The 16,628-nt window shown below is 42.1% G+C and overlaps 1 protein-coding gene across 4 annotated transcripts in view; it reads left to right on the top strand.

Moving 5' to 3' along the window:
* Positions 1-392: 392 nt before the first annotated feature.
* The window catches only part of GPR19 (G protein-coupled receptor 19), a 35,610-nt gene continuing 19,374 nt past the window's right edge, over positions 393-16,628 (top strand). The window contains exons 1-3 of one of the 4 annotated variants that reach the window (XM_087855645.1): positions 393-675; positions 1,840-1,925; positions 13,419-13,575. The gene's annotated coding sequence lies outside the window, so the exon portion shown is untranslated. Of the gene's footprint in view, positions 758-990; positions 1,083-1,113; positions 1,490-1,839; positions 1,926-13,418; positions 13,576-16,628 lie in introns of those variants that run through there. The other 3 variants (XM_087855644.1, XM_045781474.2, XM_045781473.2) reach the window with 3 other exon arrangements.

Below are 16,628 nucleotides of genomic sequence, written 5' to 3'. Positions count from 1 at the left end.
TAAGTTCTACCAGATCTTCTCCTTTTCTAAGTATCTTAGACTTCTAAACTACCTGAAACGGATTCCGAAGGGAACTTAAAACCATCTCTTAAAATTTGCTTGTTGCGCTGTGCTTTTAATGGCTACTGCTTCTACAGTTACGTCTCTTTTTAGTTTCAAAATTTGCATGGCTGCCTTTTTGACTTTGCTTCAAGAGTCAGTCTTAATCAGGCAGGTACTGCTCAGGGTTTGCTCGAGCAAAATGGCTTTCGGGCTAGACTTATTTGCATCTTTTCCATAACAGAGTGCTTATTTTAAATAGGTACCTAAATACTACCTGCGCTCTGGGGTTTACTGCCGCTGCTTGTCACTTCTTAGTAATGGTCACAGTGTGCTATCACCTTCGTCACGTTCATTATAAAGCTGTCCCACGGCAGGTCTGACAAGGCAACGATTTCTGAATATATATTCCGGGCATTCATTACCGTTCGTATTTTCACTAGTTTCGGACTGAACACTTCAAATGTCCTGTTCTTAACTTCCAGTCCGTGTTCCTGACTGAAAGCAGGACTTTCATTATGAATTACCCATCAAGACAGTAAACGCCGGCGCCGGGGAAGCGGGACCGAACCGAGCGGACGCCCGAGTTGGTAAACAAACTCCGCGCAGGCGCAATGACAGCAGGAGGCTAAACCGGTGGGTTGGTAGCCACCCGGGGATTTTTCGTAAAGCTTAAAGTGGAAAAGCAAAACAAAACGCCGCTTCTTAAGGTGATAAAGTGCGTGGCTTTTTCTATTTTTACTTATTTCTGGCTTTTGTTTCTGAGGAACAGGCGCGGCCTTCAGGGCCTTGCAGAGAAGTCTGCAGAATTCCTCGTCCCCGAAGAACTGCGGCTAGCGTGTGGGCTGATTATACCAGCCTCATTCGTCCTCGCCGCGGAGTTCTGCTCTCCTTTATTTGTTTACAGCACAAATCCACCCGGGTTGGGGGGTTGGGGGGTGGGGGGTGGGGCAAGACGGCACAACGCCGCAAAAAATTTCCCAATCTTGAGGCTTCCCCAAACCACGCGAGATCTGCCTGAGCGTAAAGCGGAACCTCGGAGGGTACGTGTGCGCATGCCCCTGACTAAGCCTTTTTAGCGCGAAAAAGTTTTGAAACTCTCTGTGGCGATAATAGTAAACCAAACCTGGCCCTCCAGAAAGGTCTGAGGGATTCAAGCACACAACACTACATTCCTCGAGACTTTGCAGTCACAACTCTGCATGATTTCATGGTCGTCCCTTCTTTCCGTTCATATATGTTGACCGTGAATTCTGTGTGAGAGGAAGTTTCAGCGAATCCAGTAGTAAAGGAGTGGGGGTGGGAGAGCGAATCCGGGTTTTAAAATAAGGATGATGTCGTTGAAGTGTTTCGAGAGATAACTCGGGGAGCGACTTAAAGGAATAAATCTGAGGGGGCCAAGATGTTTTTTTTTCTCACTGGAGACTCAGGGAGACTGTGCTGAACTAAGGTAATGCGGTGGGAAGGAGAAGGTGGGATAATTTGAGAGATAAATGAAGGCAGTAACTCGACAGCACACGGGAGAGGTGAGACTAGAAAGACAACCGTTGGCAATAGAAAAAGTTCCTTAAAATAGTGTGAACCTATGCATGCTTGTAAACAGAAAGGTAGAAATGATTAGGCCATGATTTGTAAGGTGAAAATTGGGAAGTCCCTGAATGAGGGGAACAAGGAGGATTCTAGAAGCCGTAGTCCTGAACAAGGGCTGAGGTTAGGATTAGAAAAAACGGTTTAAGGTCACAGGCATCAGGAATTTGGGAACTGTCTTGAGAGAACTGAGTAATCTTACCTCTTTTGCAGGATACATGGGACACCTGCACAAGCATTGGATTTTGTCCTGCAACATCTGAAAGGTACCACCCAGACACCTGAAGTGCTCTCTGCCAGTAAGTCCCCTGGTTCCTGCCACCTCCTGCCCACCCTATACCTCAGCCAGAATGAAAGGTGGATTTCCTGGCGTGAAATGGTGGAATTTAGCTACGAAGTCCCTTAGACATACCACTGGTGCATTGTAAAAAAACATACTTCTAGTTCTAGCTTCCCAGTTCACTAGGTATTAGAGTCCATCTTGATACTGGCAGCAGTGTTATGCAGCTTAGCCACTATATGTTGATTCTTTGTGTACCATCTGGAGTACAAGGCAGAAGAGGGATGGAGTACATAATTTTACTAGCCCACCAAAGCAGTGGATTGTAGGTAAGTAGTATAGCTTCATCTGTAAGAAAAACTAAATATAGAAAGCCACAGGATTTAAGTTAGCAATGATGGACAAAGGATCCAGGTAGGAATTATAAAATGGAAGTACTTCAATAAAGACCCAGACTTGGTAGACCCCTATCAAGAAGTTCTCCCTTGGAGCACTTCATTCCGTTTTAGCAGCCTGAAGTACAGCCTAGTAGCTGGGCTCTGTGTGTGCCATTGATGGGAAAATGTTCCAGAAAAAAAATTCGTGGATGCAATAGAATAGGATTTTTGGAATAAAGCCTGCGTGTCTTGTTTTAGGAAGTGGGATCATCTAGCTGTAGGAGGCATGACATCTCAATATGGTGTCACGGAAGGTGTGTGGAATTGGGAATCAAGACCTTGGGTTTGCCTTGGTTGGTTATGCCAGTTAACTCTGTGTGACTTCCCTGTGCCTCAGTTTCCCTCTTTGTAAAATAAGGATAACAGTGCCTACCTCATAGGATGATTGTAAAGATGAAATGAGGTACTGTTTAGAAGGCTGCATGAATTACTACATAGAACTTGATGTATAATTTATGATCAAAAAATGAAAGTTTCTTCCCTGAGTCTCCCACATTTCTGCATGCCATCTACCCCTCAAATATGGAAGCTCTGTGTAGCATAGAGTCGCCTGTATTTAAGACAGGTTCTCTACCTTACCTTCACATTAGAATTACCTGGGAAGGTTTTGAAAAATGGCCGGGCTTCCCCCTAGATCAGTTAAGTCAGAATCTTTGATAGTGGAGCCTGGACGTCAGTAGTTTTTAAAGCTCTTCATTTTGCTACTGAAGTTAGAACCACTGCTTTAAGAGTTCCCTCTAGCACGCCAAGGTGGCTCAGTTGGTTAAGCGTCTGCCTTTAGCTCAGGTCATGATCCCGGGGTCCCGGGGAGCCTGCTTCTCCCTCTCCCCACCCCTGCTTGTGCTTGCTCTCGCTATCTTTCTCTCTCTTAAAAAAGATTTTATTTATTTATTTGAGAGAGACAGAGAGTACAAGCAGGCAGACTGACAGAGGCAGAGAGACAAGCATACTCCCCGCTGAGCAGGGACTCCGATGTGGGACTCAATCTCAGGACCCTGAGATCATGACCTGAGCTGAACACAGACGCAGAACCAACTGAGTCACCCAGGCGCCCCTAAATAAAATCTTAAAAAAAAAAAATGAGTTCCTCTAGAAGAGGGAGAAGAAAATTAGATCTGTGGTTTAAGACCGTCTGTATAGTTATACATTTGAAAAATTTCTAGAGGAATAAAGGCTAGTGGTTGAGATGGGCAGATGAGTAGGGCATAGGGAGCTATATTCAGGAAAAGAGACCATTATGATAAGAATGTGGTAAGCATCCGGATTTGGGAAAGGCAAGTGATGAGGTCATTAATACAGGCCCCAGGAGTATATGGGCCTTACTGTAGCGATGGAGGGCTTTGAGCCTCCCAAGTTGATCCTATGAGCTAGCAGGCAACACAGATGATGTCTTTATTGCTTTACCGCGTGGTGAATCTTGGTCTGATGTCCATAGAGGGGTGCGGCAACCTTTTACAACTGGCTCTGCTCTGTTGGTTGGGGAGGGGCATCATGGCATCACTGAAGTGTATGTATGTGGGTGTTCCTCTCTAGTGGGAAGGTGCTTGTGGGAAAGCATGAGCAGCAGGCCATTGACAATGAAATCTATCAGGGTTGTTGTGGCTGCCTAAGGTTCTATGACAAGAAATACCAGAAACAGACTGCTGTGTAGGACTCTTGCAGTTTATAGGAGGGTGAGAACTGATTAGACTATTTTTGAACTCTCACCCATGTCAAGGGCATAAAAAGTCAAGATGAATACTGGTAAAGGGGTTTCAAAGAGGATATCTGAATGGAGTTACTGGAGTGCTGTTAGACAAACAAGTCAGAGAGAAAAGTGGCCACACTCTTTCCCTAAATGTAAGCTTCCCACTGTAGCAGGCACAAACTGGGAGGAGGGGGAAAGCCTTTCAGTTAGGCTTTTGTCAGCAAACTGTGACTATTATACAGGACTGGATATTTTAGTTACTTACTTTTCTCAACTAAAGTGACCAGGAAAAGGAATGGGACTGCCCAAGTTTTCATTCAGGGATGGGAGAAGAACCAACCCCTACAGAGTGTTTTCACAGGGACAGTGGAAAATAAAAATTAAGTTGCCTTAAGTTAGTCCCCAAAATCCAGTTTGTTCAGTATGCTGGAACATTACTGTTGAGCACCTCCTTTGTTTTTTTAATCCTAGAGGTATAAGGATGAACTGGATGACATTCTCCCTATAAGAATTTATGAACACACTGCAATATAAAATATATATAACCACAGAAGTAATATGTGTGAGAATTAAAGAAGTATTATAGTAAAAAGGAAGATATGAGTAACTTATTTTGGAGGGGGTGGGGGTAAAGAGGCATAGAACCACACACAAGATGAAACCCAGCAGGATTTGAGAGAGGAATAGATGTTCCCAAGGTGGACAGGGCAGAGGACACCATGTGTCAAGTCTCAGCTATGGAAACAGCATAGTGTATGTGTGGGAGAGCTGCAAGCAGAGTGAAGGGTGTGCAAAGCCAGGTGGGTGATTAAAATAGAGGTGAGCTGGAGGCCACAGGTATTATGAGTTTAGAGTGGGGCTGTTGGGTTCACCCATGGAGAGTTAATGGAATTGTAAAAACACATACACACACACTGAGATGCCAGTCATTTCCTCTATCAGTCCTTTCCTCCCTCTCCTTGCCCTGCCCTTTTATAAAATTTGCCAATCAGAGAGTGCTGAGAGGGTAGTATGGGAGCTCCTCTCCATCCCGCTGCCTACAACTGATTGGATCCAGCTGTGTATCTGACTTAGGCTGAGTCAGACTCTGCCTCCTAAGAATATAGATCGGAACATTGAGAGACTGGGTCAGGTATTTGTCCCCAGCTTTACTGAAATATTATTGACAAATAAAAATTGTATATATTTAAGGTGTACACTGTGGTGTTTTGATATGCATATACATTTTGAGATTATTACTATATCAAGCAAATTAGTATATTCATATCACATAGTTACATTTGTATGTGTGTGGTAAGAACACGTGAACTCTATCTTAGCAAATTTCAAATATGCAATACATTATTGTTAACTATAGTCACCATGCTGTGTATCAAGTCTCCAGAACTTCTATATCTTATAACTGAAAGTTTGTTCCCTTTGACCAGAATCTCCCTATTTCCTCCAACCCCCAGTCCCAGTAACCACTGTTTTACTCACAGTTATGATGAATTTGACTTGTTTAGATTCCACATATAAGTGAGATCATGCAGGATTTGTCTTTCTATTTGGCTTATTTCACTTAGTATAATGTTCTCCAGGTTCATCCATGTTGTCACAAATGGAAGGATTTCCTTCTTTTTAAAGGCTGAATAATATTCATCTCTGTGTGTGTATCATATTTCCTTTATCCATTCATCTTTTAACAGACACTTAGACTATTTCCATATCTTGGCTACTGTGAATGATACGATGAACATGGGATGCAGATATCTCTTCAAGCTACTGATTTTATTTCCTTCAGAGATATTCCCAGAAATGGGATTGCTGGATCATATGGTGGTTCAGTTTTTAATTGAGATTGGGTTACTGTGGTAGGAGCATTGAACTTGTAAGGTCATGTACGTTTCAGAGCTAACTCGGCCTGTTGGGGGCAGCTTTTGGGGGCCAGTAATGCAGTGTAAAGCAGGATGAGCTGATATCAAAAGAGAAGCGGGTGAATGTAGCCGATGAAGAGGGAATAGGAGACAATAGGCATTGTAGCCTCATAGGGAAAGAGAGAGAGTCAGTGGCTGTCTCGGCTCCCACAGCTTTCTGGTCCCTTATGTCAGCCCCATCTTAGGTCCATCTTCCTGTTCTAGAGTTCTGTACAGTTCTTCTGAGTCTTTATAATCTTCTTCCACCTACTTAGCTTTCTTCCCCCCAGACACCACTATTGAGTGGCTAATTGTGCTTTCCCCTTTGTAATGTCTTGGCCTCATGAAACCACATACCTTCCACATAAAGAACACACATATGTACCAGGGACACTTATTTCACTTATTACAGCTAAGCTATGCCTAGAAAGAGTGGGTGTCTTGTTTTTTTTTTTTTTTCCTAGAGTTTTCACCTGTGTATTAGTTATCTATTACTGCATAACAGAATAACCTAAAACTGGGGTGCCTGGGTGGCTCAGTTGGTTTAGCGTCTGCCTTCGGTTCAGGTCATGATCCCAGGGTCCTGGGATTGAGTTCCATGTTGCGTTCTCTGCTTAGTGGGGAGTCTGCTTCTCCCTCTCCATCTGCCCCCGCCCCTCGTGCTCTGTCTCTCTCAGATAAATAAAATCAATTAAAAAAAACCCCCAAAGTACCCTAACACTTACTAACTTAAAACAATAATAAACATTATCTCATAATTTCGTGGGTCAGGAATTTGGGAGCAGCTTAGCTGGGCAGTTTTGGCTTGGGGTCTGGCAACATAGTTGCAGTTCTGATGTTGACAAGGACTGTAGTCACCTGATAAGGGCTGGAGGATCTGCTGCCATGGCGACTCACTCAGCTGGTTGCTCTTTGGTGCTGGTTGGTGAGAGGCCTGTTTTCCATATGTGGGCCCCTTCACAAGATGGCTTGAATGTCCTTCTGACATGGTGGCTGGCTTCTCCCAGAATGAGTAATCCAAGATGTTAGAGAGCCAGGCAGAAACTATCCTTATTATGATCTGGCTCCAGAAGTTACACAGAATCCCTTCGGCCACATTTTATTCACTGGAAATAGGCTACTAAGTAAGGCCCACGTTCAAGGAGAGTGGCATTATATATCACTATTTGAAGGGGGGCATATCGAAGGATTTGTGGACATATTTTAAAACCACCACTACACACACATACACACAAACACACACACACAAAACCCCACCACAATTATTAGGTTACAGGAAAAAAAAAACCCTAAGTGTCTAATTCAGTTTCTTTTTTTTTTTTTTAAAGATTTTATTTATTTATTTGACAGAGAGAGAGAGACAGTCAGTGAGAAAGGGAACACAGGCAGGGGGAGTGGGAGAGGAAGAAGCAGGCTCCCAGCGGCGGAGCCTGATGTGGGGCTCGATCCCAAGACTCTGGGATCACGCCCTGAGCCGAAGGCAGACGCAACGACTGAGCCACCCAGGCGCCCCTAATTCAGTTTCGAATATAGTTCAATTTCATTATTTAAACAATTCCTTTAAGTAGTATAAGTCTCCTTTGGATAAAAATGTTTCATGTTTCATAATGCCTCCCAAGGAGGTCCTACATCTTCTCTAAAGATAACATCTGTTTATATGGGGGGTGGAGAGCCGTAATGTACACATCGTTGTGGAATTGGTGAGAGATATGGTATCCCCTGGCTTCATTCTGGACCTAGAGTATGTACTGGCAGTTTTCTGGCAAGATACCCCTTGTTGGCCTGATCGCTGGGGAGCTTGCTGGTCTGTGATGCTGAAGCCTGCAGTTGGAGAATTCATGGCCCGTTTTTGGCTGTAGGCAAATCTCCCAGGGAGTATTGGCTCCTTCCTCTTGCAGACTCAGCTTCCCCTTGGCCCCTGCTGTGGAGTCACCTCACCTAGCCATGGCAGCGCCCCTGGCTGTTAGCTCAGCACCCATGCCACCCATGCTTCAAGGGAACGGTAACAGCTTAGGATAGTTGACTGCTCTCTCTCTCTCTCTCTCTGACTACACTATTGGAAACTTGCCATTGGCCCAGACAGCCATGGAAAGTGCATAGAGTGAGGTATGAGGGGCCTGGGCAGTCGTCCCAAAAGAGGAGCAAAGGCAGAGATCCTCTCAACACGGAGGTAACTCACTGGCATGCAGAATAAGGGCCCCGTAGTGATATCCAAGTCCCAATCCCTGGAACCCATGAATATGTTACCTTACAAAATAAAAGGGACTTTGTAGATATGATTAAGTTAAGGGCCTTGAGAGGGGAAATTACCCTGGATTATCTGGGTGGGCACAATCTAATGACATGGGTCCTTGAAAGAACCTTTCTAGTCTAAGGCCAGAGTCAAAGGCAGATGTGACTATGGAGTAATGGTTAGAGAGGTACAAAGTTGTTGGTTTTAAAGATGGAGTAAGGGGACTATGAGCCAAGGAATATGGGTGGCTGGAAAAGGCAAGGAAGTAAATTCTCTCTGTAGCTTCCAGAAATGAATGCAGCCATGCCATCACCATGATTTTAGCCCGGTAAGACCCATGTCGGATTTCTAACCTACAGAACTGTAAGATGATACATTTGTGTTGTTTTAAGCCACTAAGTTTGTGGTAATTTGTTATAGCCACGGTAGAAAATGAATACATTCAAATCCAACTTTGGCCTAGAAAGGGGTCGGGCCTGGTTTTCTGACAGCTTTAGTCTCCTTTATCTGTCTTTCTTGTTAAACCGGAGCTGGAAAGGGACAGACTCCATGTGGCATGTCCTTGTTCTACCATAGGGAAGTATTTATTACTTTTTCATTCAGCTGACAACGTTTAAAGGACAATAAGCACCCATATACTCTTCACCTAGATTCACCAATTGTTAATGTTTTGCCATACTTACTTGCCCTTTCTGTATATGTACATACATGTATTTTCTTGTTGTTGAACAGTTTGAGGGCAACTTGCATTTGTCTTGACACTTCATCCTGAATATGTCAGCATTTCCTAAGAATAAGAAAATTCTCCCATAAACCACAATTCCTTTCTCCCACCTAATTTAAATAACAATTCTGTGATATCATCTAATATCCATTTCACAATGCAAATTTCCCAAATTGTCCCAAAAATATTTTTCTTCTTTTTTTAAAATTTTATTTATTTATTTAAAGATTTTATTTATTTATTTGACACAGAGAGACAGCCAGCGAGAGAGGGAACACAAGCAGGGGGAGTGGGAGAGGAAGAAGCAGGCTCTCAGCGGTGGAGCCTGATGCGGGGCTCGATCCCAGAACTCCGGGATCATGCCCTGAGCCAAAGGCAGACGCTTAACGACTGAGCCACCCAGGTGCCCCTGTCCCAAAAATATTTTATAGCTACTTTATATCCATTCTCTCTCGCTCCCCAGTCAGAATCTCAGCAAATCCTATGTTGTGGTCTTTAGTCTCTTTGAATCTGTAACAGCACATGCTGCAAACAGCACACCTTTTTAATTTTTATTTCATGACATTGCCTTATTATTATTATTATTATTAATTATTGTTTTAGAGAGAGCATGTGAGTGGTGGGGGGGGCGGACAGAGGGAAAGGGAGAGAGAATCTTAAGCAGGCTCCATGCCCAGTGTGGAGCCTGACATGGGACTCGATCTCATGACCCTGAGATCATGACCTGAGCTGAAATCAGAAGTGAGACAGTTAACCAACGGAGCCACCTAGGTGCCCCATGACATTGACTTTTTGATAAGTCCAGACGAGTCCTCTTGTAGAATAGTCTGTATTCTCAATTTGGCTGATTATTTCCTCATAATGTCTTATAACTTGTTCTCCAACCCCTGCCCTTTTAAAAAAACTAGACATTATGCACAGAGGTTTGATTAGACTCAGGTTAAACATTTTTTAGAAAGAATACTTGATTAGTAGTGTTGGGTAGGTCACATTGTTCCACATTAGGCACATAATTTCAGGTTGTCTCACTATTGGTGATGCTAAAATTTGGTCACCTGGTTAAAATGGTGGCTCCTACCCCTTTCCAGTCTCACCATGGAAAAGGATACATTTCCCTTTGCAGTTTGCAAATACTCTACAAACAACTTGTTCTCAACAACTTTTCATTTGAGAGTTTGAATACCCATTTTAGTCCTTGCCTGAATAGGTTATTTCATTGGGGGCTGCAAAAATGGTGCCCTAGCTATTATACTGTGCATTCATTAGCTGGTATTCTGCTGTAGAAAAAGCTTTTCTTTTAAGAAAACTATTTTAATGACTTTCTTGGTAGCCAGTTGGGTAGTGGTTTGCTTTCAATTTTGTTGAAAGAAATCAGAAAACTCATGATTTTTAAAAGAATTTGTTACTCAATTATTGAGGCTGGTCAATAGTATCTCAAGAGCATCCCCAATATTTCTGGTTGTTCCTTCAGTTCCCAGGAGCTTTTTAAATTCAGGCAGTGCACCACTGTAGGATTTGAGGTAAAGGTGGGTGAGAGTTCACCGTTCTATGGTAAAATGGAAGGAAAACTAGTAGGTGAGAACCGAGAATCAGTATGACATCCTCACTGCACAGGTTTTCAGGAAGATCAGCTTTAGAAAGCGTACTTGTGGAAGTTGAGGATCTAGAAATTAGTTCCCATAAAACTGTCTCCATGCTCTTGGACTTCTTGGAAAGTTTTTGTCTGCCCAGTCTGAAGACCTCTCTAGAGTACCAAACACTCTAAGCAAATTCTCCCATGTTTGGTTGATGACAAGTAAGGGCATAAATACAGGAATTTCAAGAATGACTTTCAAAAGAACAGCCTGGATTTCAAGGCTTTTGTCTTGCTGCACTCTCCTGTTTTGAATTTCAGAAGCTGAATATATTAATTCATTCTTTCTTTCCACTCCTTTTGTAACTTGAAACAGTGCCACACTCCCTATTTCCAAGGCAAATTGATTCCCAGGCAAAGGAGGAAAAAAAAATCACATAAATCATTTTCAAAATATTACCCCAATTACAAGTATTGTGGAGTTTTAGGAGTTTGGATGGAAGACACTGTCCTTTTCTTTTCTTCCAAATGACCAGGAACAAGTTAGGTGATTACAAATTTAAGATTTTTTAAGCAGAATTAGTATATTACACCACATGTTTTATAAAAATCCTTAATAATATTCTGGATTATGATTCCTAGAAGAATTATTACTATTTTATCATTAAGCTATGATGTACACATGCAATCATCCTAAAAGGAATGAATAATTTGGTCTTTTTTTTTTTTTTTGGTCTCAAGTAATTTGAAGCAATCTTTTTGATTTCTCCTGTCGGAGGCCCTTAGTAGTGAATCACATCACATTACATTTGACAAGTTATTTTAGCCTAGTCCATTATTCACGATGCAGAATAGTATAGTATAGTGTGCCTGCTCTGGAATCAGATTAAATAGTTCCAAAGTCTTGTTCCCACACTAGCTCTGCAGTTCGGAGCACATTCCTTATCCTCTGGAAGCCTCAGTCTCATCTATAAAACAGGAGAGTTTGTTATAGTACCCAGCAAGTATCAGAATTAGCAGAGTTGAAATTCTCTGTGAGTCTGATATAGAAAAACTGGAATTAACCTGATTCTTCTCCTAAAATAAAGGAAGTAAATATGTCTCAAGCTGTGAATGTTGAGCCAGGAAGGAACTTTGATTTCTTGAAATTATACAGCAGCTCCCCTGTGCAACCTCTTTTTTTTTTTTTTTTAACAGAATTTGCATTCCTGCACATGGAAAGTATTTTTGCCCCCCAGAATAAATATTTAGAATTGCCATGGTAAGGACTCTGATTTAGAAACAATCAGTTCTATGGCAGCCTAATGAGACAAACGCAGAACTAGCTTAAATTCCTGATTTCGGGTAGTCCAAATTCTATTCCAAAGGATTGACCTTAAACTAGTCAAATTTATTTTTATTCAAAATAATCCAGCAACTCACATTAACAAATATTTGTCCTCTCTCCCATAACATTGTAAAGAGTCGCGAATTATTCCTTGTGTCAGCAGTCAGGTGTGGTTCTGAAGTATCTCCCAATTAAGGCTGTTGGGACTTGGATGAATGGCTTCATAAAAGTCAGAAGCCCCAATGTGAAGAGAAATCGGTTCCTGTGTCCTTCCCCCCTACTCTGGGATGGCACTCCACAGTCATTCTGTGAAGCTGGCATTTTCATTCAGTTGCACCTAATTAGATTTTTAGGGGAAAGAAGCAGTGGAATATGGAGGGAGTGACCATTGCAGTGTCCATACTAATTTCCAGAATCCTTTTAAGATTTAGGGTCAGCAACAATTCAGTAAGGAAAGGGCCCATTAGGGTAAATTTGGCTCTGAAAATGCTAATTGAAAGTCCTCCTCAGCAATTCAGTCCTTTTCCCTCTCCCTTTCTTTAGTCAGCAGGGTCCCATGGTGACCGGTTCTGAAAGAAATCATCCCCTTCAGCAGTTACCTAGCACCATGGCAACAGGGACGTCAGCAAAGCAGGATAGACCCTGCACAAAACAGCTTCTACCAGGCTCCCTCCCTGCCTCTCTAATTCAACCCTGCCTGAGGCCTAGGAATGGGGCTAAGCACATCTTGACACACACACACACACACACACACACACACACACACACACACACACAAAATCCTATGTGTTTCTGTGTTTTGTTTTTTGTCCATAAGCATAGATATATGGGCATATAGTAAACTATGTTATGAGAATTTCCCCTCCCCCCAAAACATGGAGCATATCTAAGGGGTGGGGATGGGTGGTAGGATGAGGGCTGGGTGGTAGGTAGGCATGGTATGGTCTTTTGGGTTTAATGATATGTAAGAATTATGTTTATATTTATAAGGTAGCAATAAGTTGATAGTAGGGGAAGTCAGAGCCCTAATTATATGGCCTGACTTATATTTAGACATAACACCTCAGAGAAATATTTTTAAAATATTTTTATTTACCTGAGAGTGAAATAGACAAATGACTTTAATGAACGCTGAAGGGGGTGTAATGCTGTCCTTGGTGCTGAACACTCAGTTGTCTCAGACGTGCTAAGGGGGCTCCAGAGGAGAGTGAGGGAACACCTTGCCACGTTAGGGTGTTGATGATAAGAAAGAAAGAGAGACTGGGAAGAAAGTATCATTTCCCTCCCTACCAGGCAACTCTGAATGTCCAGAATAAAATGTTCAGATGAAAAATAAAACAAAAAAGAAAGTGGAGAAGGCTGGAGGTTTGGTTGAATTTTCTCCTTTTCATATGGAGATTTTTGGTCAGAGCCAATCAGGTCAGAGATTTCTGCTGCTTTGCTCCTGAAAGGAAAAGTGGGGGAGGGGAGATAGAAGATGGCCACATTCTCCCCTTGAGCCACATGATCCATTTCCCATGTGACACATTCCAGAGCCTTGGAAAGGAGAAGGGAGGGGCACCAAGAGAGTGGGGCTGGGGGCGGGAAGATGGTTTAACAGTCAACCCAGCACAGCGTCATCTTGTCTTCCTACCAGGAAGCAGGCTATGAGCCAAGGGGAAGGCAGAGGACAGAAATGAATGTGCTCCCAAGCTTTCCTGGTGGTGTATGGCATTCTCCAAACTCCTGTGCAGGGGCTATTCCTGACCGAGAAGACCCAAGGAGACCGTCTCTGAAATCAAGTCCAGATGAAGGTATGTGCTAGGGATCCCGTGGTATCGCGGCTGATATTTGGCTTACAGGACATGATACCTTCTTTTTTCCAGGCAATTTGGAGATTTTTGTCCTGGCTAAGATTTGGTTAGGGGGCTTTAGATTTGATACAGGTCTAGAAAAGATGCCTAGATAGTTCTGTAAAATGAATTATTCACCAGAGCAAGTGCCTGTTGAAGAAAAACTGATGGAAATTGTGTATAGTGATAATTAATAAAACAAAGCACTAATTGATGAAAATGATTTTTTTCTTTGAGTCCTGGAAAGAGGAAACAAATAATATTACTGAAATCAACTAAATTTCATTGTCACTGCAATAAAATCTTGTTTTCTCCCTTTTCAGTTGCTTATTCTGTGCCCATGTTCCCAGAGGTGATTGGCATTGGCTTAGGGAGCCTGAGTGGGCAGGCGTGCTGTTTCTTTGTGCTGTGCAATTGTCTTCCTTCTGATGTTCCTGATACCAGGAGAGCTTATGATTATTTCCATCTCTGGTTTGGGATAGTAGAGTGCAACTGACTTTCAAATCTTACAGAATAGCTATCAAGAAGGCTCCCAGGAAGTTCTCAAAGGAATTTTCCAAAGTTACAGGTTAAAATAATCTGCCATGTACTCAAATCTTGGTATCTTTGACCATTTCTACCCAGCACAAAGAGGGAAGCTAGCAAATTTAAATTTTATTTCATTTTTAACAAATACTTACAAAGTTCTTGCTATGTGCGAGACATCATTATAAGCACAAATCATCAGTCATTTAGTCCTTATAGTAATCTTCTGGGAGAGGTATTAGTACTCACATTTTGGTAATGAAGAATCTAAGGCACAGAGAAGTTAGGAAACATTCCCAAGATCACACAGCTAACAAATTCTACAAAAAGGATTTGGACCCAAGAAACTTGACCCCAGAGTCCATGATTTTAACTTCTTCCCTGCTTGTGTTATTTCAAATGATGTCAACAGTTGATTTGGCTACAAATTTTGTTCAGCTGATGTTATTAGAAGATCAAATCAGCTTGCCTGGCTGAAACAGATCCCCATTGGAATCTATATGTAATCTTAAATTATCCCAATAGTCACCTTCTGTTCCCCCCAAATAACCCAGTAAGTAATTGCCTGTTCTTCTCTTCCCTTTGTGCTGTATAGATATCTGGTAGTAAAATACTGTGTTACTATGGTGACCAAATGATGTCCAAAGGCAAAAAAGAAATCTAGAATTACATCATGGTTGATTTTTTTTTTAATTGAACTTAACATTCTTTCATCCTCTGAACCTAGTAACAATACCAGCCTAAACATACTATTTTTAAAAAGCACTTACTTGGTTTTCAAAATAAAATAAATAGATATAAAAACTTTAAAAAATTATGAATACAAACTATGGTGTCAAACGGACTACATTTGTTGCTTTAAAATAATATTACCATACTTCAAGGGACTAGATTACTGTCTTTGCAAATTATTTTAGGTTTTTAAGGGAAAAAGAGGAAGTTTTTTCTTAACTCTAGAAATTTTTGAAATATAAAGATTTATTCCTTCTGGTCTGTGTAGTTTCCCTTCCGGCTCTTGACAATGAATGATGACTGATCTCATTCTTACAGCTATGGGAAAACTAAGGGAAGCTACTAGGTTAAATGTAAGGAGGAAGAAAAGGGATAGAAATCTAAAATTGTGAAATTCTTTACTAAATGAGGCATTTCCCTTTAGGGTTTCACTGAAGAATACTTTGAAGAGTGGTTGTGTCCCCTACAATACTGAACTTTTAGTTCTTTATATTAAGCTCTGAATCCCTGCTGGAATCTCTGTTTCCCTGGGACAAGTACCACGTTTACACTATTATAGTCACCTGAAGTGAGCTTCTTGAGTGAAGGGACCATATCTTCCATCGTTGGGTTTCTAGCACTTTGCACCAGTCCTGGTTTATGGTAGGCTCTTGATATCCACTTGCAAGAGCTCTGAAAGCATTCTGCTGGGACCTGTGTAGGGGCCCATCCCTACTTTGTTTGGCATGTGCTCATAGGGAGGACAATGAAGAGGTACATGTGTAGTGGGAGAGACCTTCGCAGCTGCCAAAATTATGTCTGAAATTTATATATGCTAGTCAGACTGACTCTGGAGCAGTAGCACATTAGAGTTCAAGAAGTATCCATGAATTCTTTCCTGGGATTACAAATCCCCCTGACATTTTATTTATCTTTAGAATGAAGTTCTTCTGGTATTTTTATTTATATCTGGATATAGAGGCACCCTAACAGTCTCATTTTCTTCTGGTGTTTGCCTGGCACCATCTCCCAACACTGAAATTGTTCACCTTGGGTTGAGACTGAACGTGTTGAGGTCAGTTCCTGCTCCAGGCAGGCCTCTGCTAATCAGCTGTGGCTCCCAGTCCTCAGAATTCTGAACTGGGAGCTCACAGAACTGTAGGACTCCTCCCCAGAGAACCCTGGAATCATTAGTGTCAGAGTAGATTGGAGCCTGGCTGCTTTCCCAAACCATGGCAGCTAGGACTTGAGTGCGAAAGATTGTCTCAGGGTATCTGGAAAGGTTGCTTAGGATTTGAATTCAAGTTAGCAGGCTAACTGGGGTTAAAATAGTCCTCTCTCAGAGCTCCCGTGCAACTCTTGATCTCGCGGTCATGAGTCCAAGCCCCACATTGGGTGTAGAGATTATGGTAAAAAATAAAAATAAAAAATGAAATAGTCATCTGTCTTGATAGTATTCACAAACATAACCTGTTCTATTATTTCCACCTAATTAAGTCATGAAGGAAAGGAAGACTAGGGTTTGTAGATAGGGTGTGGGTCCTTGACTCCTATCCACTCATCTGCCTTGCCTCCAGTGTTACCTGCTGAGTGAGTTGTGCAAAGGAACTAATGAGGTATTGTATGGTGACTAACATGACATAATAAAACAAAACAAAATTAAATAAATATTTTCAAGAAAAAGCAAGCAAGTAAGCAAGCCCTGCTGGCAGCCCAGTATGGCCGGGCATGAGCTGCATGCCCACCACACTCATGTAGGGCTCCTCAGAGAAGCGGGA

This window comes from Ursus americanus, chromosome 25, assembly GCF_024610735.1.
Source record: "Ursus americanus isolate L20-20 chromosome 25, mUrsAme1.1.p, whole genome shotgun sequence".
Lineage (NCBI taxonomy): Eukaryota > Metazoa > Chordata > Mammalia > Carnivora > Ursidae > Ursus > Ursus americanus.
The sequence above is the reverse complement of the archived record's forward strand: the minus strand, read 5'-3'. Positions and strand labels throughout refer to the sequence as shown.